This window comes from Crinia signifera, unplaced genomic scaffold (genome assembly GCF_055691185.1).
Source record: "Crinia signifera unplaced genomic scaffold, ASM5569118v1 HAP2_SCAFFOLD_205, whole genome shotgun sequence".
Classification (NCBI taxonomy): Eukaryota; Metazoa; Chordata; class Amphibia; order Anura; family Myobatrachidae; genus Crinia; species Crinia signifera.
The window spans coordinates 79,419-106,242 of NW_028142098.1; the positions used below are offsets into that span (position 1 = coordinate 79,419).

The following is a 26,824-nucleotide window of genomic DNA, read 5'->3' on the forward strand; positions in this document are numbered from 1 at the left end:
GCATTAGAAGGCTCCAGATACATCTAGCCAGCGTTACGTGACCAAATGAGTATACGTTTGGCTAATGATAGCAGACTTGATGTTGATAGTAGTAAAGATTCACTAAAATACATAATAACCTACTTTATTAGCCCAGAAATGAAATGCAGCAGGAAATGTTGTGGGTGGGGCCAGATTGTCTTGTCATTAGGCCCCACCCCCAACATGAGGAAATGCCCGCGGTCTGCAAGTATGGGTAGAACAAAATGGTGCCCCACCCCTTCACATTATTGTTGCATTTGGGGTGCATTTATCTTCATCGTACCACTTCACTAGGATGCGGCAGGATGCGGGAGAACCACCTATCTTTCTGGGATAGACAAGTATGCAATAATACATATAGAAGAATTTGTTACAAAAAGAGCCAATCAGAAGCATCCAAGCAGTGCTCAATGCTGCCATGCCGTACCTGCAGGAGATATGTGTCTTTATAGATACAACATTGCATGTATGTATGATCCCTATGCAGTGGGTATGCTACTCATGTACTGTAAGAACATGCCTGTAATGTTCCTAACTAATTACTTCCCAGGCACAGAGGGCCACAAGTTTCATATAGAATAAATCTAGTGTGTATGGGAAGTATAGATACTAGATTTAAGACTGTTTTCAAGGTTGTGGTACTTATATTTGTGACCTGAAACAACAGTACAGCATCAAAACTAGGAGGTAGCGTGTACTTTGCCACACCCAACTCTAACCCTGTATTGTCATGATGTCATGCCTAGAGGAAGGGCCACAGGCCATGGGGAGAAGAACTCTGCTTGGAGCCCCTTAAAGATGCTCCAGGCAGCCGCACAGGCTACAAGGACACACTGAGCAGCTTCGCAGTAGCATTGTGTGTTTGCAAGATGCTCTCCTAAATGAACAGCAAGAAACTAAGTAATGGCTCCTGATTTATTACTCTGTGTTGCCTGTTCCTTCTGCTTGCACTTTATTGAATGAACAGACCTTCCAGTGAGGTTCTGTGTAAAAACAGAGACCTCATTCTCTATTGTGTAGCTGTCTCCAGGGTTTCCAGGGTTTAAAAAAAAAAGAAGTTTACAAAAGTAAAAAAAGCTGCTTTCAAGAGCTATTCAATTGTTTATGGGAAAACCACAAGTTACGTATATAACTGAACAGTCATATACAAAAGGCAAGTTGCTTAATACATTTCTAAGCTTTTCCCGGTGCTTGTTAGGGATGGGTTCATTTATTTAAAGAAAACAAAACATAATAGTTCCCCCAGCACACTGTGGCGGGCCACTGCCATGGGGGGGCTGCTGCTGGGACGAGGACCGAAAGGGGGCCTGTCCGCCGATACCATGAGGAATTTGTGTGTGTGATGTCATCACACTAGAACAACACACATTACATGACCTCAGACTATGGACCTTATTCTGGTCCACACACAACACTGCACATTTCTCAGCGATGCGTGTGTGGTTTTAACGCCGTCCACCGCTCGAACAGCCCTCCCCCCCTCATTTGCCAATTTGGGCCACACGGCTGCAAATGGATGTTTTGCTGTAGGGGCAGTATGAATGGTGTAATGGTTAGCATTACTGTCTCACAGCACAGAGGTCATGGGTTCGATTCCCACAATGGCTCTAACTGTGTGGAGTTTGTATATTCTCCCCGTACTTGCGTGGGTTTCCTCCCACAATCCAAAAATATACTGTTAGGTTAATTGGCTCCCAACAAATTAACCCTAGCATGTCTGTGTGTGCATGTTCATGTGGTAAGGAATATAGATTGTAAGCTCCACTGGGGCAGGGACTGATGTGAATGCTCAAAATATTCTCTGTAAAGCGCTGTGGAATATGTGTGCGCTATATAAGAAACTGTGGTACTTATATGTTAGTTGGGCGCGCACTAAACTATTTGCTTAATTTTCCACGTCCCCTCGTGGGGCTCTCCACGCTTCGGGCTCGGTCGCTTGCTGCGCTCACCACACTATATAACAGCAACTTCATGCGGACATGGATAGTGGGGGTATTAGCGTATTAACTATAGTGGGCGCCCAACTAACTTATAAGTACAGAAACTGTTAATAAATAAATAAGCAACCATTCGCAGCCTTGGGTGTGGGGACCAAATCATTCGATGGTCGGTGACCATCGAATGATTTGAAACGAGCGAGCAAAACTAAGACACTCTCAGGTGCCTTCGTTTTTCATGTTCCCTGTAAGGAATGGTGGGCAGCTGACATTACCCCCAGCAACCACATTGCTGCCTGATTTTCATGGGAACACTGAGTGAAGGGGATGGCGGACTAGCAGTTTGCCGTGCCCGTTCGCATCCAGCATATGCACATGCTCAGAACTGCGCTTATGCTGAAGTAATACATTTGTATCCTGAGCAAATTAGAATAACCAACTATGTGCCTCAGTATGCGGACATGATTGTGTGGTCAGAGCCATAAGCTCCCCAGGAAAGGAGTGGAAGTTATGGCCAGCAATGGCCATTGGGATGGAGGCATCCAGAGTACCATGTCCGGAAGGTTGAGGCCTGGGCGGTTTCTAGAGGCGGACAAGCCGTGCAGCAGCCTGGGGCGCCGAACGGCTTGTCTGCCTCTGTTAAACAGCTCTCCCAACGCCGCCGCCTCCCTTCCTCCCCCTCTCCCCATCCACCACAGGCTCAGCTGATTTCCCGCGTTTCGCCTTCCCCTCGCTCACTGTGTCACTAGGCTGCCAATCAGGGCTCACGGGCCAGCAGTCAATCAGGAGCCAGCCCGCGAGGTATGAATGGCTGATGGCTCAGGTACACAGTGAAGGGGAAGGAGAGATGTGCGATGCGCTCCGCTCCCCTCCCCAGGAAAGCAGCAGCAGCACCACCAGCGATGGCAGCGGCGGGGGACTGGAGGGGGAGACCCAGGGCCTGCGACAGTGAGTTGCTGCTTCTGGCAATTTGGGGGCCTATGTGTGGCACTGTGGGGGCATATGTGTGGCACTGTAGGGGCATATTTGGCACTGTGGGGGCATATGTGTGGCACTGGGGGCATATATCTGGCACTGTGGGGGCATATCTGTGGCACTGTGGGGGCATATCTGTGGCACTGTGGGGGCATATGTGTGGCACTGTGGGGGCATATGTGTGGCACTGTAGGGATATATATGTGTGGCACTGTAGGGGCATAGCTGTCACTGGGGGCATATATGTGTGGAACTGTGGGGGCATATGTGTGGCACTGTGGGGGGCATATCTGCCATTGCGGGGGCATATATGTATGGCACTGTGGAGGCATATTAGTGAATGGCATCAGTTGTGCGGCAGCGACACGTGGGGCATAATGTGTAATAGGCATTACGGTGTGGGGAGTATTGTGTAATTGCCATCACAGTGTGGGGTGTAATGGGCATCACAGTGTGGGGTCTAATGGACATCATGGTGTGCGGCATAATGTGTAATTGTCATCACGGTGTGCGGCATAATATGTAATTGTCATCACAGTGTGCAGCGTAATGTGTAATTCTCATCACAGTGTGCGGCGTAATGTGTAATTAGCATCACGGATAGTGTATAATGATTTCAGCAGCCTGTCATTGTTTGGCCTTGATCTGTGAGGCGTACTAGGTCACTGTGTGGGCCATTATATCTTTATGTCACTGTGTGGCCTTCAGCCCGCCAACTTAAGTGTGGGAGGACAATGACAATTCCTGCGGTAACCAATGTCTGGACATGCAGGTTGCAAAAGTGAGATGTAAGGTAATTGTTTTCCTGCTAGACCACGCCCTTATGTTAAGAAATACCCCTTTTAAAAATAAACAACGCCCCCTATTTCGGCCTTCGGCGCACGCAATTTCTTCTATGACATGTTATGTATTGGGGGGGGGGGGGGCATTTTTATTTCTTTGCCCTGGGAGCTAAATTGTCTAGAACCGGCCCTGGTTGGGGCGCTGGGGATTATAGAGAATACTTATCAGGAAGAGAAGGGACTCAGTAGTGCAATAGTTCCCAACCTGCTTGTCAAGTACCCCCAACAATTCAGGTTTTCCAGACTTGGAAAACCCTGAACTGTTAGGGGTACTTGAGGACCAAGGTTGGGAATCTTTGCAGTAGTGGGTGAGCCAACATGATGAGATGGTGATGGTTATGGGGGTGATCTTAGATGTGAGGGTTTTTTTCAAGTATTCACCGACATAGTGATGGAAGAAGGGGATTGTATGTACTGGGAAAATCCATTGAGGGGGTGGGGCTAGGTATACTGGGGAAAGTACATGATGAGTGGTGCTGTATGTTGTAGGGAGAGTGATGGAAGGTGCTGTATGTACTGGGTTGAGTGAGTGATAGGGTTCTGTGTGTCCTGGGGTGAGTGAGTGAAGGTGGCATGATCTGTGTACTATGGAGAATGAGTTATGGGGGTGCTTTGTGTCCTTGGGTGAGTGAGTGAAGGTGGCATGCTGTGTGTACTATGGAGAATGAGTTATGGGGGTGCTGTATGTATTGGGGTGATAGCGGTTGGGCTATGTGTACTGGGGTAAGTCATGGTGAGGTGTGTGTGTGTGTGTGTATTTACTAAGGAGAGTGAGTGATGGAGGGTGATGTGTGCATTGGAGTGAGTGATGTGCTGCTGTGTGTACTAGGGAGAGTGGGTGATGTGTGTACTAGGGTAAGTGAGTGATAGGGTGCTGTGGGTACTGGTTTGAGAAAGTAATGGGGGTGCTGTGTGTACTTAAGTAAGTAATGGGGGGCTGTGTGTACTAGAGAGAATGAGTGATGGGGTGCTGTGTGTACTGGGGTAAGTGTTGGGGTGCTGTTTTTACTAGGGAGAGTGAGTGATGGGGTGCTGTGTGTACTGGGGTAAGTGATGGGGGCTGTGTGTACTGGGGTAAGTGATGGGGGGGCTGTGTGTACTGGGGTAAGTTTTGGGGGGCTGTGTGTACTGGGGTAAGTGATGGGGGGCTGTGTGTACTGGGGTAAGTGATGGGGGCTGTGTGTACTAGGGAGAGTGAGTGATGGGGTGCTGTGTGTACTGTGGTAAGTGATGGGGGGTCTGTGTGTACTGGGGTAAGTGATGGGGGGCTGTGTGTACTGGGGTAAGTGATGGGGGGCTGTGTGTACTGGGGTGATGGGGGCTGTGTGTACTAGGGAGAGTGAGTGATGGGGTGCTGTGTGTACTGTGGTAAGTGATGGGGGGTCTGTGTGTACTGGGGTAAGTGATGGGGGGCTGTGTGTACTGGGGTAAGTGATGGGGGCTGTGTGTACTGGGGTAAGTGGTGGGGGGCTGTGTTTACTGGGGTAAGTGATGGGGGGCTGTGTGTACTGGGGTAAGTGATGGGGGCTGTGTGTACTAGGGAGAGTGAGTGATGGGGTGCTGTGTGTACTGTGGTAAGTGATGGGGGGCTGTGTGTACTGGGGTAAGTGATGGGGGCTGTGTGTACTGGGGTAAGTGATGGGGGGCTGTGTGTACTGGGGTAAGTGATGGGGGGCTGTGTGTACTGGGGTAAGTGATGGGGGGCTGTGTGTACTGGGGTAAGTGATGGGGGCTGTGTGTACTGGGGTAAGTGATGGGGGCTGTGTGTACTGGGGTAAGTGATGGGGGCTGTGTGTACTGGGGTAAGTGATGGGGGCTGTGTGTACTGGGGTAAGTGATGGGGGCTGTGTGTACTGGGGTAAGTGATGGGGGGGCTGTGTGTACTGGGGTAAGTGATGGGGGCTGTGTGTACTGGGGTAAGTGATGGGGGCTGTGTGTACTGGGGTAAGTGATGGGGGGGCTGTGTGTACTGGGGTAAGTGATGGGGGCTGTGTGTACTGGGGTAAGTGATGGGGGGGCTGTGTGTACTGGGGTAAGTGATGGGGGCTGTGTGTACTGGGGTAAGTGATGGGGGGCTGTGTGTACTGGGGTAAGTGATGGGGGCTGTGTGTACTGGGGTAAGTGATGGGGGGGCTGTGTGTACTGGGGTAAGTGATGGGGGCTGTGTGTACTGGGGTAAGTGATGGGGGGGCTGTGTGTACTGGGGTAAGTGATGGGGGCTGTGTGTACTGGGGTAAGTGATGGGGGGGCTGTGTGTACTGGGGTAAGTGATGGGGGCTGTGTGTACTGGGGTAAGTGATGGGGGCTGTGTGTACTGGGGACGATTGTGGATTATTAGATAGACAGGGGGAAATTTACTAAAGGAAATTTGTAAAAAATAGGTGTATTTGTATCCAGAAATACACTTATTTTTGACATTTACTATCCCGAAAATACGGCAATTCGTATTCGTATTCATAGCACATCAATACGACTACGAATTGCCGTATTTTCGGGATAGTAAATGTCAAAAATAAGTGTATTTCTGGATACAAATACACCTATTTTTTTACAAATTTCCTTTAGTAAATTTCCCCCACAGTGTCTAAATAGACAGTCAATAAGTTAACCACTAATAGTCGACAGTCAAAAAGGTTCGACACATGAAAAGGGTCGACGTACACTAGCTAGGTCAACATTGACAAAAGGTTGACATGCAACAGGACAACATGGGTAAAAGGTCGACACAAGCAAAAGGTTGACATGATAAAGGTCAACACATGAAAAGTGTGAGTTTTTATCAATTTTTTTGTGTCAATGTCAACATTTTCTCTTGGCACACTTTATCGTTCTCAATTGTAGTCTATGTGGATGGTAAAGTCTGAAAACAATGGAAAGAAATGTGAAATTTTTTTCATGTTGACATTGTGCCCGTGTCGACCTTATGACCATGTTGTCCTATTGCATGTTGACCTTTTGTTAATGGCAACCTAGTGCATGTCGACCTTTTGGTATCGACCTAATGACTGTCTATGTAAACCCTGTAGATCTATCAGCCATAGCCAGAGCAGTGTGGTAGAACGTGAGTAAAGGGAGGTTGCTGAGTATGGGAGAAAGTGTGTAGGTGGGAGGGGGGGTCTGTGTATTGGAGTGAGCAAGAGGATGAGGCTTTGTAGTGGCAGAGCGTGCAAAGAACATAGGCCTCTGCCCCGGAATGGCCCTGCAAATCGGGTCCCCCGGGAAGGTGGGCAAGCCTCCTGCATCACTGCCGCAGCCCCCCGCTCCCGCCTTCCCTCCAGTATTAAATTCTGAATTTCGCGGGTCCACGGGGAGGGGATAAAATGATGCAAAAAAAAGCCCCTCCCCCAATCCACGGACCCGCGAATTAACACAACTGGCTGTTTTGGTGACATCAGCCTCATCCCGCCCCCGAAAATTTCGCCTCGTCCCACCCCCGCTATTTAGCGACGCAGAGGGTGAAAATGGGGCGTGGCTTGGCAGGGGAACATAATTTGCATATGATACACAATTTGAATAGGTCTCGCCCCCTCTTCACCGCGCGAGGGTCCCGTTTGTACAGGCAAGAATTTGGGAGGCATGGGCATGTATGCTCTGCATAAATCATTGGCCTGTACATTAATCATTGGCCTGTGCATTCATTTGTTATTAATTAAAAGTAACACAACATGCTGGCTAGGCCCACTATAATTCACTATAGGATCGGTGGGCTTTGTTGCATAGGCATTCTCTGGGTGCTTTAGCTTAATGCTTTACCTCTGCCTCGCACATGATGTTACCCTACAGTGTAAAGAGGCGCTTGGTGGTGCATCCTTAGAACACAATTGGGGTCCAGCTACCTTCCTGATCCCAACTCTTTATGATGTCATTATGTCACATGTTCTGGGGCTGGGACTGGCACAGTGTGTAGAAGTGCCTGGCTACTGGCTGCCCCTGTCTCTGTTACTGCCCTGCTCTATACAATCCTGATGTATGTATCCAGTGCTTAAAGTGGTCCCAGAGAGGTGGTGGAACTCATTTCCCGGAAACCCCCCCCCCCCCCATTAGGTGGAGCCCTGGGTACTGCCAGGATTTTTGGCACCCAATGCAAACTACTGTATGAAATTTGTGCCATACCTCTGATACTTTATAAAGAGATAGTGATCGCAAAATAGTACTCCCAATTCAAATTATGCAACACAGTAGCACAATCATATTTGCATTACACCACATGTAGTGACCCTGATTTATGTTACAGCACAATGTAGTGCTCCTTATTCATGTTATGACACATAAGTGTCTCTTTACATGTATGCACACAGTAGTATACCTTGCACATAATGCCTACAGTAGTATTGATTATACACATAATGCCCACAGCAGTCATACCCCTAGCAAAAAATGTCCACGGTAAGTGCCTATTTCCTACATCTGACAAATTGCACATATCTGTCCCTTTCTGTCCAGCAGCTACCTCTCCTCTCATATTTACCTGAGCAGTGGTGACAGCATGACATCACATACACCGTGCCAGAAAAAGAAGCCGCTTGGACCGGCTTTTCTGTTGGAATCACTGTCCAGGGCTGTGGTTTAGCTGGAACTCAGTTCCTCCTACCACCACAGGTGGCGGAACTCAGTTCCACTGAGTTCCAGGGCCGTTTCTAGAGGTGGACAAGCCGTGCAGCCGCCCTGGGCGCCGCACGGCTTGTCCGCCTCTGTTGAATAGCCGGGGCGCCCGGCAGCTCCCTTCACGCCGCTGCCCCCCTTCCTCCACCTCTCCCCGGCGTCCGCCACACCAGCAACAGATGATTTCGTTTCAAAGGGGAGGAGAGGAGCGCATAGCGCGTCTCTGACTTCCCCTGGCTGTGTCACTGGGCTGTTAGCCAATCATCTCGCGGGCCGGCAGCCAATCAGGAGCCAGCCCGCGAGTTATGATTTGCATAGTGAAGGGGAAGGAGAGACGCACTAGAATGCGCTCCCCTCCCCTCCCCTGGGAACTGATGAAGCAGCAACAGCAGCAGCAGCGGCGGCGGGGGGACTGGAGGGGGACTCAGAGACCCGGACTCTGCTTTCCCCAGCAGCAGCAACGGTGAGTTGTGCTGCTGCTGGGATATAATATTCTAGCACTGTGGGGGCATATAGGTCTTGCACTGAGTGGGGCATATGTGTAGCACTGTGTGGGCATATGTGTGGCACTTTGTGGGCATATGTGTGGCACTGTGGGGGCATATGTGTGGCACTGTGGGGGCATATGTGTGGCACTGTGGGGGCATATATGTGGCACTGTGGGGGCATATGTGTGGCACTGTGGGGGCATATGTGTGGCACTGTGGGGGCATATATGTGTGGCACTGTGGGGGCATAGCTGTCACTGTGGGGGCATGTTTGGCACTGTGGGGGCATATATGTGTGGCACTGTGGGGGCATAGCTGTCACTATGGGGGCATATATGTATGGCACTGTAGGGGCATATATGTGTGGCACTGAGGGGGCATATCTGCCACTGTGGGGGGCATATATTTGTGGCACTGTGGGGGCATATATGTGGCACTGTGGGGACATATTTGGCACTGTGGGGGCATATATGTATGGCATTGTGGGGGCATATATATGTGGCACTGTGGGGGCATATATATGTGGCACTGTGGGGGCATATGTGTGGCACTGTGGGGGCATAGCTGTCACTGTGGGGGCATATATGTATGGCACTGTGGGGGCATATGTGTGGCACTGTGGGGGCATAGCTGTCACTGTGGGGGCATATATGTATGGCACTGTGGGGGCATATCTGCCACTGTGGGGGCATATTAGTAAACAGCATCTGTTGTTTGGCAGCAGCGTGTGGGGCATAATGTGTAATAGGCATTACGTTGTGGGGAGTATTGTGTAATTGCCATCATGGTGTGCGGCGTAATATGTAATTGTCATCACAGTGTGCGTAATGTGTAATTGTCATCACAGTGTGCGGCGTAATGTGTAATTGTCATCACAGTGTGCGACATAATGTGTAATTGTCATCATGGTGTGCGGCGTAATATGTCATTGTCATCACAGTGTGCGGCGTAATGTGTAATTGGCATCACGGGTAAAAAGTGTATAATGATTTAAGTAGCCAGTCATTGTTTGGCCTTGATCTGTGAGGCGTACTAGGTAACTGTGTGGGCCTTTATATTTTTATGTCACTGTGTGGCCTTCAGCCCGCCAACTTAAGTGCGGGAGGACAATGTCTAGACGTGCAGGTTGCAAAAGTGAGATGTAAGGTAATTGTTTCCTGCTAGACCACGCCCTTATATTAAACCACGCCCCTTTTCAAATAAACCACGCCCCCTACTTCGTCGCGCGCCCACGGCGCGCGCAATTTCTTCTATACCATGTTATGTATTTGGGGGGGGGGGCACATTTTTATTTCTTTGCCCTGGGAGCTAAATTGTCTAGAAACGGCCCTGCTGAGTTCCCCCTCACTTTAACCCTGTATCTCTGTACAGTAGCTGTCTTCCTTATATATATTATTCCTATTTTCAGGGCCAAAGGTAAAGATGTACAAAGAATTATTCCAAAAGAGGAAGTGCCGCTTACACAGAACCAACCACAAGCTCAATCTCCAATAAGACTCTTGGTAGATACCGTCTAATAATCCTCTGCCTGGGAAATGAACCAAGAGATTGAAATTGAACCAATTTACGACAACACAGACCTCAGATCAATATGGTGAATCAGCACCGATAGCAGTAATATCATTTATAGACATAATTCTCTCTCTTTTTTTTTTTTGCGGTGCCAGAATAAAAAATGTGCCTCATTATTTTATTCACTGTAGCTTTATTTGCCCAAGTGACCTGCAGTGACTTCTTAACATGTTTGTATAGAATGTGAAGTTCTTACGATCCAACAGCAATAATATAGGCGATGTAATTATAGATACATTACCAGAAGAACATAAACAAGTCTATGGGTACTAAGGGATCTATTTATTATGTTTACTAAAATAATGTGAATAGGGGTGTTTGTGAAGAGACCTACAAGGTTTTTAGTTAGATTAGAGGCATCGGTGGCAGAAGATATTAATTGTACAGTAGTCCATTAGTTATGCCCAGTGCTATTTTTCAGCAGGAACCAGCAGGAACTCAGTTCCTGAACCGAAGGAACTGAAAATCTACTTTTCATAAGATAAGTTTTATTTTAAAGTCACCTGCGAGTGCCTTTGTTTCTAAATACAATATATACATCTATCTCTCCCTCCCTCTATTAAATATGTTTTTTTTTATTTAATTGATCCACCCCCAGACCTGGAGTTCCTGAACCTATTTTTCCGGAAAAACAGTACTGGTTATGCCTATGTTCATAGATAACTGTCACAAATCATGCTATTCTATGCCGCTGGCGAGTCAATTACATACTTCCCCAATCTATGCTCTGGCACCCTGGCAGAACTCCTATTTCTCAGCTTGGCTTTCCTACCACATTGATGGCTCTCTCCCCCCGGAATTATTATTGTTATTATTAATATTAACATTCATTTATATGGCACCACAAGGGTTCCACAGCGCCTGACGATAAATGAGCGAAGAACAAGAAAATAATGAATTACAGTAAAATGCAATTTAGGACAAGTACATGGCAAATAAAGACAGTTCCATCAGAGTGCATGGCCACTGATTCAATTATCAGGGTGGCAGAGATATATAGTTAAGAAAATGGGCAGGTACAGTTTATTTTAGCTTTTTTTTGCACCGTAGTCAACTTTTCAGCGGCAGCATTGGGAGTGCGGATGTGGGCGGACGCGGGCCAGCATCATAGAGGTCCTTCCGCTCTCTGACTCCAGGGCCTGCTGAGAGCCCGCCATGTGATTTGGGAGTTTACTCCTGGCAGAGCATGTAACCCCTGGCAGAGCAGCTTAATCCCATGGCAAAGAGCATGTTAACCCCTGGCAGAGCATGTAACTCCGGGCAGAGCATGTAACTCCGGGCAGAGCATGTAACTCCGGGCAGAGCATGTGACCCCGGGCAGAGCAGGTTAATCCCATGGCAAAGAGTATGTTGACCCCTGGCAGAGCATGTGAACCCCTGGCAGAGCATGTAAACCCCTGGCAGAGCATATAACTCTGGGCTGAGCATGTAACCCCTGGCAGAGCAGGTTAATCCCATGGCAAAGAGTATGTTAACCCCTAGCAGAGCATGTTAACCCCTGGCAGAGCATGTTAATCCCTGGCAGAGCATGTAACTCCGGGTAGATGTGTAGATTCACGGCGGCACTGCCCGCGGATCGCATCGTATGCAAATTGCATGCAATGCGATTTAGCACACCCCCACTATCCACGTCAGCCCGAAGTGTGGCGTGCCACGCTTCCTGCCGACCTGTTCATACCCCCATTATCCACGTCGGCGTGCAGCAAGCCACTGAGCCCAAAGCATGGTTGAGCACAGCGAGCCCCACGAGAGGACGCGGAAAACGAGCCTGAAGCGCGTTGAGTGCAGCGAGCCCTGCGAGGGGACGGAGAAAACGAGCCCCGTGGGGGGACGCGGAATACATGGCAAGTAATACATGGCAAGTAATCCGCGTCCACTTGCCACGCTTCGGGCTCGGTGGCGCGCTGCGCTCTCCATACTTTATAAAATCTACTCCACGCTGACGTGGATAGTGGGGCTATGAACAGGTCGGGAGGACACGTACTGCATCCCCTAGTGGGGCTCGCTATGCTTCGGGCTGGCATAGATAGTGGGGGTGTGCTAAATCGCATCGCATGCGATTTGCATACAATGCGATCTGTGGGCAGTGCCGCCGTGAAACTACAAAAGTACCAAAAAAAAAAAATATATATTTTGTGTTACACTTTCTACCCCAATGAAGACCCAAATCCACCGCAGTATACAGAACTCATCAGAGTATATGTTGCAAAATGAAGCTAACGATCCCCCTACACAATTAGGGGGTATTTATTCGCCCGCCGCTATTTCTGATGGGGGAAATAGAGTCGGGAGCATATTCCATGCTGTCTTTCCCGTTTTGACGAAAACGGCCGTATCGCGACGATCCACACCAGTTTCTTGCGGACATGCCCCCTTTTCGTTGACGGACGAGAACGGGCAAGGATCACGACTGTCGGGACATGCAGACAGTCGTGACCTGTGATTGAATAACCCCTTAGTCTTAAATAACATACATTACTTGCTGAGGTTCTCAGGGCTGGGGAACCTATTCTCTGCAGTAATCACATCTACGAGATCTTATCTTCACTCCTATTACAACAGACTCCAACATTTACCATTGATCACATTTACAATGCGATCTGGGTGGAATATTACTGACCAGGATCACATTGTAAAATGCAATAATTTCACCCCAATGTATTACCGGCCAGGGGGCAGGGACAGGGCTCCGAAAAGAGCCCGTCCCTGCTATGCCAGGGGGTCTGTGCATGAGCGGTTATGCGCTGACCCCCCTCGCCGCTCGTGATTTAGCCGCAAAAATGATTTGATAAATGCGGCCCTTAATGCTTCAATTAAATCTCTAAACACAAATAGTCCATGGGCAATACATATAATTCAAATTTTATACATACATAAATATACACACACTACAAAGTTATAGCACAGGTGCAAGCTTTACAAATGAAGCCATATTCTCTATACCATAATAGCCGGTAACACACAGGGGTTATAACTTGTAGACCTCCATCAGGTAAGTCCAGTGTAGTGGATGCATTTCACTCACCCCCACTACTGAAACAGAACCAGCTGTGTATACAACAGAAATGTCAGTTTGCCAGCCACTATTGGTCTCTCAGGGTTTTCCGATTGTACTAATAGGTGGGTATATAATAACTGTATTATCATTGTCTACTGAACTAACTCATTTTAGCAATGGTTATCTGTTTGACATACCTCATGCTCTAGAACAGGGGTGTCAAACTCAAATTCATCGGGGGCCGCATCAGCAGTTTGGTCACCCTCAAAGGGCCGGTTGTATCTGTAGGACTATGTGTCCACTCTTTATTATCATAAATTATTGTCACTGCATTCAATTATTGTATACTCAGCAGTAGCATTTCCCTCCTGCTATTGCTGTGAACTGCAGTACATTAGGGCACACGCTGCCTGCACAGGGGGGCAGCACTCAGTCTTAGGGCATATGTCCTGCTTATTATCATGGGACACAGCAATTAATGATGGGCTGCAATGTACCAGTGCACACAAACACACATAGGCAGAGAGTTTGACACTTACCCGCTCTGATGCGTCCACTCCAGTCTGAGCTGCTCCACCACCAAGGACACAGCTGCGCTCTCACACAGGCGCATTTCCCCCTCCCTCCTGTGAGTAGCGCTCCTCGCACTATCTATCCAGGAGTGGGGGGCAGCGTGCTCCCGGTCACTGTGCAGTGCACACTCAGCAGTAAGTGACCTGGAGCGCACAGCAGCAGCACCATTCACCACGACGGACCTGCTCTTTCCTCTCTCTGGCTCCTATACAGCAGGTGGGAGCGGAGGAGGGGTTGACGACCGGCGGCACTGCGCTAGAGGGCAGACGTTCTCTGGCTTGTAGGCTGCCGCGCATGCACTGAAGAGGCGGCTTTCTTGTTAAAAAAAAAAAAATCGAGAATAAAAGGTTGACGGTGGCTGCACGGGCCACATGAAGAGGTCTGGCGGGCCGGATTTGGCCCGCGGGCCTTGTGTTTGACACCCCTGCTCTAGAAGAATGAGATTGCCAACTGTGAGAGAGAGACTCCGAGTAGTACTGAAGGCCACCCATTCATCAACTATCTGTTCTTCATTGAGTCTATGAATAGTACAGAGCTCAACCACTGCAAAACAGAAGGACATAAGAGAATAGGTGAGTGCACACTTACATTGTTTACTCCAAGACCTTGTTCACTTAATTCTTATTCTTAACTTATATGGCGCCACAAGGGATTTGCAGCGCCCAATTACATGAATAAGCAAAACAGCGACTTACATTGGAATACAACAGAGGACAAGTACAGGGTACATACACATAACTGCATCAGCAGAGGACACTGGAATAACTATCAGCATGGCAGAAAAGCACAGGATTTGGTGCCATCAAAGAAGGTTTAATAAGACAAGGAAATCACATGAGGGAAGAGGGCCCTGCTCCTGAGAGCTTACATTCTACATTAGTGTTGCTGTTCATGTGTCACTGTACACCGCGCCGACTGCGTGGCTGTGTTGCTACTGGTCCTGCCTGTGCACCGAGGGCAGGCTGCTGCTATTACAGCCTCCAAGGTCCTTCAGATAAGGTTTGAGAAATGTTGGGACATGATTGGTAAATGCTGGTGGGTACAGGTGTTTTTTTTATTAGAGATGTGCAGATCCGGATTTACCCTGATCTCAAAACGAGATCTTATTGGCTATCCGGCTGTCACATGTCTTGGAGCCAAACATGTGACAGCTGATAGCCAATAAGATCCAGTTTTGAGATCCGGATCTGCACATCCCTAATTTGTATGAGGAGCTACAGTAGTTAGGAAAAAGAAGAAAAATAGACTCTCACTTTTTTGGGGCACTCTTTAGCTGAGATTACATATAGTAATCGGTTATAAACATCCACCGGGATGTTTTACATATCAGGTATAGATTTGGGGTGGGGTGTCTTGGTACAAGCTCAGAAATGACACTCGCCATTATGACGACTCCTTAGTTGGAGCCCTTCTATGGGGACAGAGTCCTTAACTGGGACTGTGTTGGCATTTGAGGTGCTAGTCACACATAGAGAACGAATGTGTGACTAGCACCTCAACTGCCAACACAGTCCCAAAAATAGTGATCAGGCAAAAGACATTATTTCCAGAAAATTGTTTGGGGTGAGCCAGGTCGATGCCACCCAGCAGCCATTGACAGCCTTGGTGGCTCTCCTCTCCAAGCACCGGCCACTGGCGATTTCATCAAGCCGGCAGTAAGTGGAGTCAGGCTGCCAGTCTGAAAGGGGTCTCAGCCAGGTGGCACCCAGGATGTACCCATGCACAAAATCCCAGGAATGACCCAGCTTTGCAATGCCAAAGGGGTATAAAGCAAATGAGAAAGGTAAGGAGTTCCCATTAAAATTCTACATATTATTTATACTTCATAAAGGTTCATTACCTGGTAACACACACCACAGAATAATGTAGCTGCAAAATGCAGAACAGTGACAAAAGAATATATATGCTAAGCCACAAGGTGGACACAGAGCTAGATGTGAAATGTGCACCAATTTAAATTTATTGTATACTAGAGTACGTGTACACTAGCAATGGGAATTATATTAATTGGGGAACGGTTATTAAAAAAAGCAAAGTTATCCAACCTTCACTATGTAATCTGTACATACCAAAAAAAGGCATTTGGATAAAATCTAGTGGAAAATAGTCCAGAGAAAGCATACATAGATGAGATAATGAAAACATAAGAATCAGCCTCTTAAACTCCCTTCCCAGAATGTGCCGCGAGATAAAGTGCAATATGTTTAGACACACTGCCCCGGGCACAACTGAAAGAGGGAAAGAAAGAGTACCAAAAATCGGGCGCACAATAACTGATATAATTATATGTTATTATTATTATTAAAGCGCCACCTGCAGCTCTCAAATGAGGACCTCTGTGTTCCTCAATGATACTCAAATGCAAGAAATAAATAAATATATATTCAATATTTAGAGAGCGCACATGTGACACTAGATTTTTACTAATTTGAAAAATGTATTAATATACAACACACTAAAAAAATTACAATATATGCATATAACATCAGATGATACTGATAGTAAAAAAGTATAAAAAAACAGAGGATACATTTTCAATAGCTTTCAATAATTAGTAAACTCATTAGCCCAATTCACCCTAGACTTAATATGTGAAAAGTTATAACTTGCATACACACTCTCCAATTTTTGGATGTAGTTTTATAAACATCCAGACTCTAATCCTTTTGGTGGTGAAAAAAGAATCCAGATGATCCTGTTTTTATATATCTATAGAGAGGCAGCTTGGTTCGATGTTTATTTAGTAGCCATAATGACGTTCTTGGGTTAATTACTGAAAGGTTGATTTTTGCCAATGAAATCAATTCTGATTAGAATAGGTCACCACTGTGTCTTTGCCACAATTAATAGCCTCTTTTTTAAATTACCAGTTCCAATGGTATTATAAGGGACAATCCAGGGCAATGTTAATAGCAGATTAGGAATACTTGCATATCCTGGCTGCTGTTCACAAAAACTGACCGCAGTTTGAGACCAGCTCACTGCGTCAGCGAGCCGCCTGCACACACTCAGCCAGGGGCGGACACTCCGAAAGATCAGAATTATGGCCAATGCTTATATGTCCTCCTTAACTCCCGATGAAGGAAGCCGGTAGTACACTGCACATCCGTCCGGTTTCAAGGTGGACAACCACAGACTAACAAAGTCCACTGTTACATCAGGTAACTAGCCTGGCAAGGAGAGGTGTCTTAACGCATTTCTCTGTCCTATGGATATGACGGTTTCCTCAGAAGATAACCTCCCAACCTACAATGGTCATTTTTAAAGGGCTGTTCACCAATCAGGATGAGTGATTATAAAAACACCTGTGTCTTGTTTAAATCAGCTCAAGGTTAGCATAACGAATATCCACACAGGTATACACACTAATAATATCAATCATATATAACCAATTATTCATGTCTACAATGGCAAGCCTTTAGCAACAAAGTTACAAAAGAAGGAAGAATTTTGCGCGGAAGAAATATAGATACATACAAAGTAAAAACAGTTACTACACAAATGTATATAAAAGGAACATTAGAAACATGTTTGCATTGCTCATAGTTTACAGATTAACAATGCAAGTATTGCGGCTTCTAGCATACATTTCAATATAACTCATGTGGTGCACCACACAGAGCAGCAATAACACAAGTCTGGGATGCCGAGTTCGACTCCAGTCAGAGACACTTATTGTTTTTTTGTTTTGTTTTTTTATTCATGATTAATTATTTTTTTAATGTTTTTTTTTTATTATTTTTACTATTCTAGATCTATATTTTTGCTAAATTATTAGATTTATTTATTTATTTACCTCATCTAATATTGATAGATATTATTTAAATAGCCAGATATATCACCTAAATTGCGATATAATAAATACAAAATGGGAATTTTTTCTGCTCCAATGTATGTCACATATAATTCAATAAAGAACCAGACAGATCCAAATTCACAAACTGACTATGCAGAAAACATCTACTCCAACTAACTAGATATATTTTCTCAAAATGTTACTAAAAAAAGATAAATAGGTACATAGAGAATGAAAGGAAAACAAAGATATTATTTCCCCTCTTTCCTCCATAAACACATATAAAGAGTTATTTGACCTATTCCTTAATGCAAATACAGATATAAGTAACACATACTTTGTTTCCCCCCCACCCTACATGTGTGGCCTTTATGGCACATCACACAAGGCTTTGGGAGAAAATATCTGCAGATGGGTAGAGAATTTGCTGTGTAATAGAGAACAAAGGGCCTTATTCTGGTCGATGCGTTAATTTCCGAATTCTTTTGTTGGTGTTTTTTAGCAGTCTGCGCGGATTCAGTACTGAATCCCGGCGGTCGGGATCCCGGCATTCAGAATCCCGACGCCGGAATCCCGACAGCCAAAATGCCGACAAGGGGGGGACGTGGATCGCCCCCCCTTGCGGGCTCGCTGCGCTCGCCACGCAGCGGGCCCGGTGCCTCGCTACGCTCGGCACACTAATTTATTCTCCCTCCAGGGGTGTCGTGGACACCCACGGAGGGAGAATATGTCGGTATTTCGGCGGTCGGGATTCCGGCGTAGGGATTCTGAACGCCGGGATCCCGACCGCCGGGATATTAACTGCATTCCGTCTGCGCATGCGTGGGCAACGCTATGCGCATGTGCCACGCACGGTCTCCTTACTCGTTCTCACTAATACCATACAGAAATGTGCACCGCATTCACTCGTGAAATATGGGCGTATTATGGGCGTCATTCAGACAGGGGCGTAGTTTCAAAGTGGGCTAAACTGGGCGTAAACATGGGCGTACACGAGGGAGTGCACTAATTCTGGTAGACGTGCATTCGGACAGAACACCGACTGCAAACGAACCAACAGCCAGGAAATATGTGGTCTTCATAAGCAAGTTTCACTTTGCGGACACCACTCCGTCATGCGCTAGGCATTCGGATCGCCCAATTAGTACGACCGCACCTGAACCACAGTAGGCTGAACACAATACAATCCACTCCTCTACTCATTAATTACACTCTTTTCATTGCTTCAATTGGAACCATTGCAGCCTAAATGGACCATTACTAAACACACAAATATATGCTGAAAGCACGGCTCTGTGAAGGGTAATGTTAAGATGTAGATAGTGTGTTGGTGTGTATGTGTGTGTTTGCATTTGAAGAATAATTTATGATACATGCATACATAACACATGGGCGTAAAGGGGCAAGAAAGAATGTTTGGAACTTTGCATGATGTAAGGGTTAATCTAAAGTGGTAGTAATGTGTTTAATGATCAATTCGAAAAATAATAGATGACCATTAAAAACAATCCCTTTTTAATAAGGTAGCCTAATTTCATAAGTATGTCATGTGTGTGATGTATGAGTTCCGATGATAGTAGTATGTTTTGCGGAAATACACCACATCGGTGCGTACGGGCAGGTTCCCGTCCGTTCTGACACTGTAAGACCGTGCAGACGCTGTAAGACCTTGCAGAATATGTGTGTGTCCACCGCACACGCAAGGTTTGGATGTCGTCCGTAAATACGCCCTCTTCTTAAAGAGTGAGTCCGTCCGAATGCGGAGGACCGGTGGGCGTTTCTTCGTGCGATGTCCGCACAGCGTGGCGTGCGGTCCGCTCCGAAAGAATTCGGGAAAGTACGCACCAACCAGAATAACCTCCATAGAGTGGTTGTAAACAGTGCAGTATCAGATACGGAGTGGAGTGCCACAGGGTTTGGTTTTAGGGCCCATATTATTTAACATTTTTATTAACGATATTGGGATAGGGTTACTCAGCAATGTATCCATCTTTGCGAATGATACAAAACTTAGCAAAGTTATCAAATCGTCAGAAGATGTCACCACGCTTCAAAAGGATCTTGCAAATCTAGAGGAGTGGGCTAAAAAGAGGAAGATGAGGTTCAATATAGATAAATGTAAGGTTATGCACCTTGGGAGACACAACCAGTGTGCTAGTTATTTTAACCTTAGCAGGAGGGAACTGGGTAAGTCAGTACTCGAAAAGGATCTGGGAGTCCAAATAGACAGCAAACTCGGGTGTAGTGCCCAATGTAATGTAGCAACAAAAAAGGCCAACACAATTTTAGCATACATTAAAAGGGGCATGGAAACTAGGGACTCAAGGGTAATTATGCCACTGTATAAAGCATCGAATACGGAGTACAATTCTGGGCCCCTCACTATAAAAAGGAAATCATAGAATTAGAAAACAATCCAAAGACGAGCAACAAAGCTTATTAGGGAAATGGAGAAATTAAGCTACGAGGAGAGATTAAACAATTTGGGACTATTTACATTAGAGAAGAGACGTTTAAGGGGGGACATGCTCAACATGTACAAATATATCAGGGGCCAATATAAGGACCTGTCAAACACCCTTTTTTCTTCTAGAAAGGAATCTAGGACGCAAGGGCACGAGTATAAAAAGATTTTGTTCAGCTAGAAGAAAAAAATTCTTTAGGGTCAGAGCAGTCAAACTCTGGAACTCTCTTCCTGGAGAAGTGGTGTCGGCTGATTCAATAAAGGTTGAACTAGATGGACGCAAGTCTTTTTCAGCCTTAACTACTATGTAACTTTGTAGCTATGTAAGGCGAAAACACAACAACCCCAAAACAATGGGCTCATGTCCCACACAAACAACCCCAGTCAACAGTTGATCCACTTTACATTCATTGTTTAATCAATTATTTTAAAAATGCCTCTACAGTATTCTAGAAAATAGTCGACCTATACATATATTTATTTATTTTGTTTTATTATGTTTGATTAGCAAAAAAGATATTAATTCCCAAGGTTATTCAGTTCAATTGACTCATGGGGTGACATTCTATGGGATGCGATTTGCGTTTTTTGGCGTTAATTAGACAACAAAATGACGACATCGCATTTTCCCGTCAAATCGCCAATTTAATGGGATGCGCTAAGGGACTGAAATCGCATATTATGTGCGTTAAGGTATGTGGACCAAAAGTGCGAGATTAATTCGCATTTTTATCGCATCCAGATGTTTTTGTACAGAAAAGTATACAACTCGCTTATTTAATGCAATGCGCATTTGCAAATCGCACTTTTTAGGTGTCTAATTATCGCACTTATTTCAGACCAGGTTCTGTTTGGTGATTTGGCCCAGAACTCATTTTGGTCAAGTGCACACATGGTTAATTTCACCACAGGTGCCCTCATTTTCACTCACAAACACCCCTACATAAACCCCAACATCATTTAGGACACCTGTGAGGGTTTCAAACATGGAGATTTTGCAGACTATTTTGGAGTTGCTTATCTGTGATGTGGCCCATTTGGAGGAGCTGCGCAGGAGGGAGGAAGCTGCGCAACAGATCCTGGTAGCCCCCCGACTACTGCGTACCCCACGTATGTATCGTGCTCGCCTGTACCTGGACTCCCTCTCGGATCAACAGGTTGTGGGGATGTTTAGGCTGAACCGCATTAACCTGTTGGACTTATATGAGCAGGTGAGAGATGATTTGGACCCTTTTGGGGGAGCCAACTATGCAGTGTCTGGCCAGCACAAATTAATGTGTGCCCTCTACTATTTGGCCACAGGCTCCACTCAGTCTGTGACCTCATGGGCCTTGGGGGTATCACAGGCCACTTTCTCTAAGCATTTTACTCAAGTGTTAATTGCTATAAAGAAGTTGTGGCGGACATACATCAGCAGCCGTTACTTTTCTGGTAAGCACATGTGCCCTGTACTCCAAAATGTACCTGTGGTGTAAGTGTACTCATAAACAAATTATTGACCAATACCATCTGTTTCCACCCACATTTAACCTAATACACAGTGCCCAACGGATGCACATGGTGGTGCTGACCTATCCCTTGCTGGTATCTAGCTTGTAAGTACATTTGATACATGTATGAATGAAGTTTGCAGTCAAACATGGCCCACTGGTGTTGTGGAACTACATGTGCCAGCATGCCCTGACACCCTACAACCATTACAGTCCAAACCATGAGTGTCAGAGCCTGCTGGAATATGTAGATCCACAACCTTTGCCAGCCAAGGAGTTACCCCACACTACTTTAGTGCAATCCCATTGTCATATACCATTACAATATGTTATAATTCACACATTAATTGGTTTTTAGAAAAAGACACAAACACAATGGTATGCGGTTAGACATTTTTACTTCTGTCTTCTTTTTTAGAAGTTACACAGAGAGAGAGGGTGCAAATGCACTATGCTATCATTACATAATATATAATAAGAGGTTGTTGGTATATCATTGGCCAGTGATATTGGCCTGCCCACCAATCGTCCAGGTCACCTCTTGTCGAGCAGGTCCCTAACACTCTGGGGTCACCACCTGGGACGCAGGGAACCACGAAACACGATCCAGCTAAGGACCCCCCAAGGGCATCACAATAAAGAATAGGGGTAGTAAAGTGGTGAAATTATACTAAATGTTTGAAGGTAGAGAGTATGTGAAATAAAAAGTGCATACATAAATAATAGACATACAGGATATAAAAAGTGACTGTGTATTTAAGTTGTGATGCCCTGAGACAGTCCAGCCAGAGCAGCCCGGGGCCCCCACGCCCAGACGCCAACCCCAAATTTTCTGACACTATGCACAAATAAATAGGACTTACTTGGTATTATGCCTCTGTCTCAGTGCAGTCCATGCTGGTTCCCTGCTTAAAAACATAGATGGTGGTGGGGGAGGGGTGCTAATCCAGAGTGAGGCATTCTCAAACCTCAGGTGTGTATTGCTACACAGATATATGGTAGGGGGAATTGGCTCTAAATTGCACACCCTCAGTAATGAAAGGTGCCATCTGCTGAGAATAAAATGGGTTACACAGAGAGAGAGGGTGCAAATGCACTATGCTATCATTACATAATATATAATAAGAGGTTGTTGGTATATCATTGGCCAGTGATATTGGCCTGCCCACCAATCGTCCAGGTCACCTCTTGTCGAGCAGGTCCCTAACAGGTTGTGGGGATGGTTACGCTGAACCCCATTAACCTGTTGTACTTATATGAGCAGGTGAGAGATGATTTGGACCCTTTTGGGGGAGGCAACTATGCAGTGTCTGGCCAGCACAAATTAATGTGTGCCCTCTACTATTTGGCCACATGCTCCACTCAGTCTGTGACCTCATGGGCCTTGGGGGCAGGGCCGGTGCTAGGGTGTCCGGCGCCTTCCTGCAAACCATCAAATTTGCGCCCTTTCACATTGCCATTGCAACAAGCTGCAGCCTGATTGTGGGAGCATATGCAACATGTGATCCTATGGAGGATCTCGGGTGCATGTACATGTATGCATACACCATCTCAGTGCTGTGTCCGCCAAATGTTGCAGGCACTAAAGGTGCCCATACACGCTGCGAGAATTGCATATGTTATGGGCTAGATCGCATCACACGGCATGCATGCAATGTGTGTGCGATGTGATCCGAAAGCAGTACAAAAAGTATGTGCAGCACATACTTTTTGTACTGTGTGATGCGATGCCCACGGGAGCGAACATCGCACTGCATGCTGCTATTGCAGCGTGTATTGCCACCTTTAGGCACATAAACCAGCCCATTATTTAAAAAGTATCAAAATTAATATTAAAAAATCTACAATTATTAAAACATTTGTTATAAACATGTATAATAAAAGACTCACAGTATTTTGCTGTTTAACTCTTGTGCAGTCCCTCCCCTTCTATCTGCATAAACAGGACGCTGAGGACGCCATTAAAACCCTCTCGTGACTGAGGTGGAATGGAGGGGAGAGAAGGAGGAGATGGAAGAAGAGGGGAGGAGATAGAGGGGGTGGAGTGTTGAGGACTGGCAGTGGCACTGGCACAGCACACTGAGAAAAGGGAAGGAAGGGGAGGCGGCGCTGCTGCCTGTTCATCATTTGATTGACAGCTGACAGGCGCAGGGAGCAATGGGTAGGGGCGGATCTGGACATGACATGTCATCCAGGCATTCACAGACAGTGCTACATGCCTCAGCGCAAGTGTCTGTGAGGAAGAGGGGGCAGGTCACAAGAGGAGGACAGCGTGTGCGCGGTGCAGGGAGCTGCTCAGCCTCTCCATACTGCCGCCCGCTGTCAGACAGGCATTGCGGGCGGCTTGCAGGCAGTGTGCACTCGCAGTGCAGGGAGCAGCTCTTTATACTGCCGCCTGCGGGCGCCGTGTAGGAGGCAGTGACAGTGAGGGCTGAGGCAGCTTTAGCAGAGCAGGGAGGGAGTCAGCGCCTTTTCAGCATGGCGCCTCCCTGCTTTGCAGGAGCTGCTGAGTGGGTAGCGCCGGCCCTGCTTGGGGGTATCACAGGCAACTTTCTCTAAGCATTTTACTCAAGTGTTACTTGCTATAAAGAAGTTGTGGCGGACATACATCAGCAGCCGTTACTTTTCTGGTAAACCCATGTGCCCTGTACTCCAAAATGTACCTGTGTTGTAAGTGTACTCATAAACAAATTATTGACCAATACCACCTGTTTCCACCCACATTTAACCTAATACACAGTGCCCAACGGATGCACATGGTGGTGCTGACCTATCCCTTGCTGGTATCTAGCTTGTAAGTACATTTGATACATGTATGAATGAAGTTTGCAGTCAAACATGGCTCACTGGTGTTGTGGAACTACATGTGCCAGCATGCCCTGACACACTACAACCATTACAGTCCAAACCATGAGTGTCAGAGCCTGCTGGAATATGTAGATCCACAACCTTTGCCAGCCAAGGAGTTACCCCACACTACTTTAGTGCAATCCCATTGTCATATACCATTACAATATGTTATAATTCACACATTAATTGGTTTTTAGAAAAAGACACAAACACAATGGTATGCGGTTAGACATTTTTACTTCTGTCTTCTTTTTTTAGAAGCAATCTGCATTTTGGCAGGTGAAAAATAACAACTGTGGGGGCATGTTACAAGATGTTTGGGATTTGACAAAATTAACAAACATATATATCAGCTACCTTCTCCCAGCATCAGGGACCCCTACACCACTTCTAGACCCTGCACCAAGCCCAACACTCGGGGTGGGGAAGTGGGGGAGCCACTTATTGGGTTGCTGGATACACTGCTGAGGGTTGATGCTGCGCCACCTTCCACATTGGCTTCCTGCTGCTGTATTTGGGCCTGCATAGCTAGTAAGGCATTGGTCTGCGCTGTGCATGATTTGGTTAGTGCTGTGATACTTTGCGCCAGGCTGCCAATATGCCTATTCTGTTCCGTTACAGCAGCAGTTTGTTCTGCAAAACGGGTGTCAATGCTGTTAGCACATGAGTGCCTACACGTACCCGTACACTACGTGCAATTTTGCGTAACTGAAGGAAGGTGTCACGCATGTACCCCTGGATGTTACCTATTTGGAGGCTTTGGGAGGCCATGAATTCTAACTGTTTGTCCTTGAAATTAACCAAGGAGTTAGCTACTTGGGAAGCAGAAGCTGCTGTATGGGGTGTGTGGGGGTGGGTGGGTTGGGAGACACCCCACTTGGGGGAAGATCACTCTGTGACGAGGTCTGTATTTCTTCCTCTGCCGCAAAGGTGTCGACCGGATCAAGAATGATGTCCATTTCGTCTAAGACCAGTATTGAAGAATCTGTTTGGTTGGACCCTAGTTGTATAGCACCTGTGGATACAGATGAAGAGGTAAGTACTGATGCATATATTGGCCACACTGTCGTCTATACTGTTTTACATAGGGCTTGAGATGCTGGACGCACATACCTAGGGGTGTTATGTACTTACACATGTACCCCGATACATCATGTAACATTGACATGAATAATATGTCACATGCCTAGCTCAGATGACATTCATTTCCGTTGCAATGTAGCAGCAGGAGATGAATGTAGTGTGAGATATTGTTCATGTGACATGCGTGTGTGTACTGTATGTGTAATGGCGTTTTTTTGGATCATTTACCTGCTTCCGCAGATTCTGCAGCAACGGGCCTTCTGGTCTTGGATGCCGCAGCACTTCGGGATGGACAATCTGTGCAAGGAAAGATGGGCAGGGATTATGGACCTTGCTATGGCTAAGCATTTTCTGCAAACATGCATTGAAATGACAATAATGGACAATACCCTTTGGATAAGGACTGCATTATTTCTTCACCACCTTTTTTTTTGGTTTAAAGCCAAAGATTTTTTTTTAAGATTATTATTAAACAATTGTACACATGACAACTATTGGATAATCTGTGGTATGTAGGCATGGCAGCTAAACCACCAGTACACCTCTGGGTTTTTGGCCACATACATGTTAGGCTGCTAGAAAGAATGTTACAGTGTTAATCAATATGAGCAGTTGTGGAACTACAAGGCCCAGCATTATGAGCAATTTAAAAGTAGGAGCATGCAATTTCTTGTGCATGACCTTGCTGGGCTATGTAGTTCCACAGCAGCACTTTACTTAGCATAACAATACAAGTGAACATTACAGTTCTAATACATTGGCATGTATGTTTAAGATTGCATGGGGTCACACTTACCAGCTCTGGATGGCGTTTGCGGCCTATCGGAATCCGCCACGTGCATGCCAGGCAGGACCTCAGGGGGTATGATGCGCTTCAGCTTCACCTCATATGAATTGTAGCACTCAGTGGTGGGGCTTCCTCCTCCAGTCTTGGTGGCCTCCTCCAACTCCATGGCCATTTTATTTTTCAACTGCCTTTTGATGTCGTTAAATCTCTTTTTAACATTGCGGACCAGGCGCTTGTGCTGACTGACAGCGTTCACCGCCTGGGTGATGTCCTTCCACATAGCCCTTTTGCGCTGTGCAGTGGTCTTGTGGTGAGATTTGCCAAGCAAACGGTCAAACACTGGCAG

General features: G+C 46.4%; 1 long non-coding RNA gene across 1 annotated transcript in view; it reads right to left on the bottom strand.

The window, feature by feature from the left end:
- LOC146053790 (uncharacterized) overlaps positions 1-26,824 on the bottom strand; it is an 89,641-nt gene that overhangs the window by 25,424 nt on the left and 37,393 nt on the right. The gene's annotated exons all lie outside the window — the stretch shown is intronic.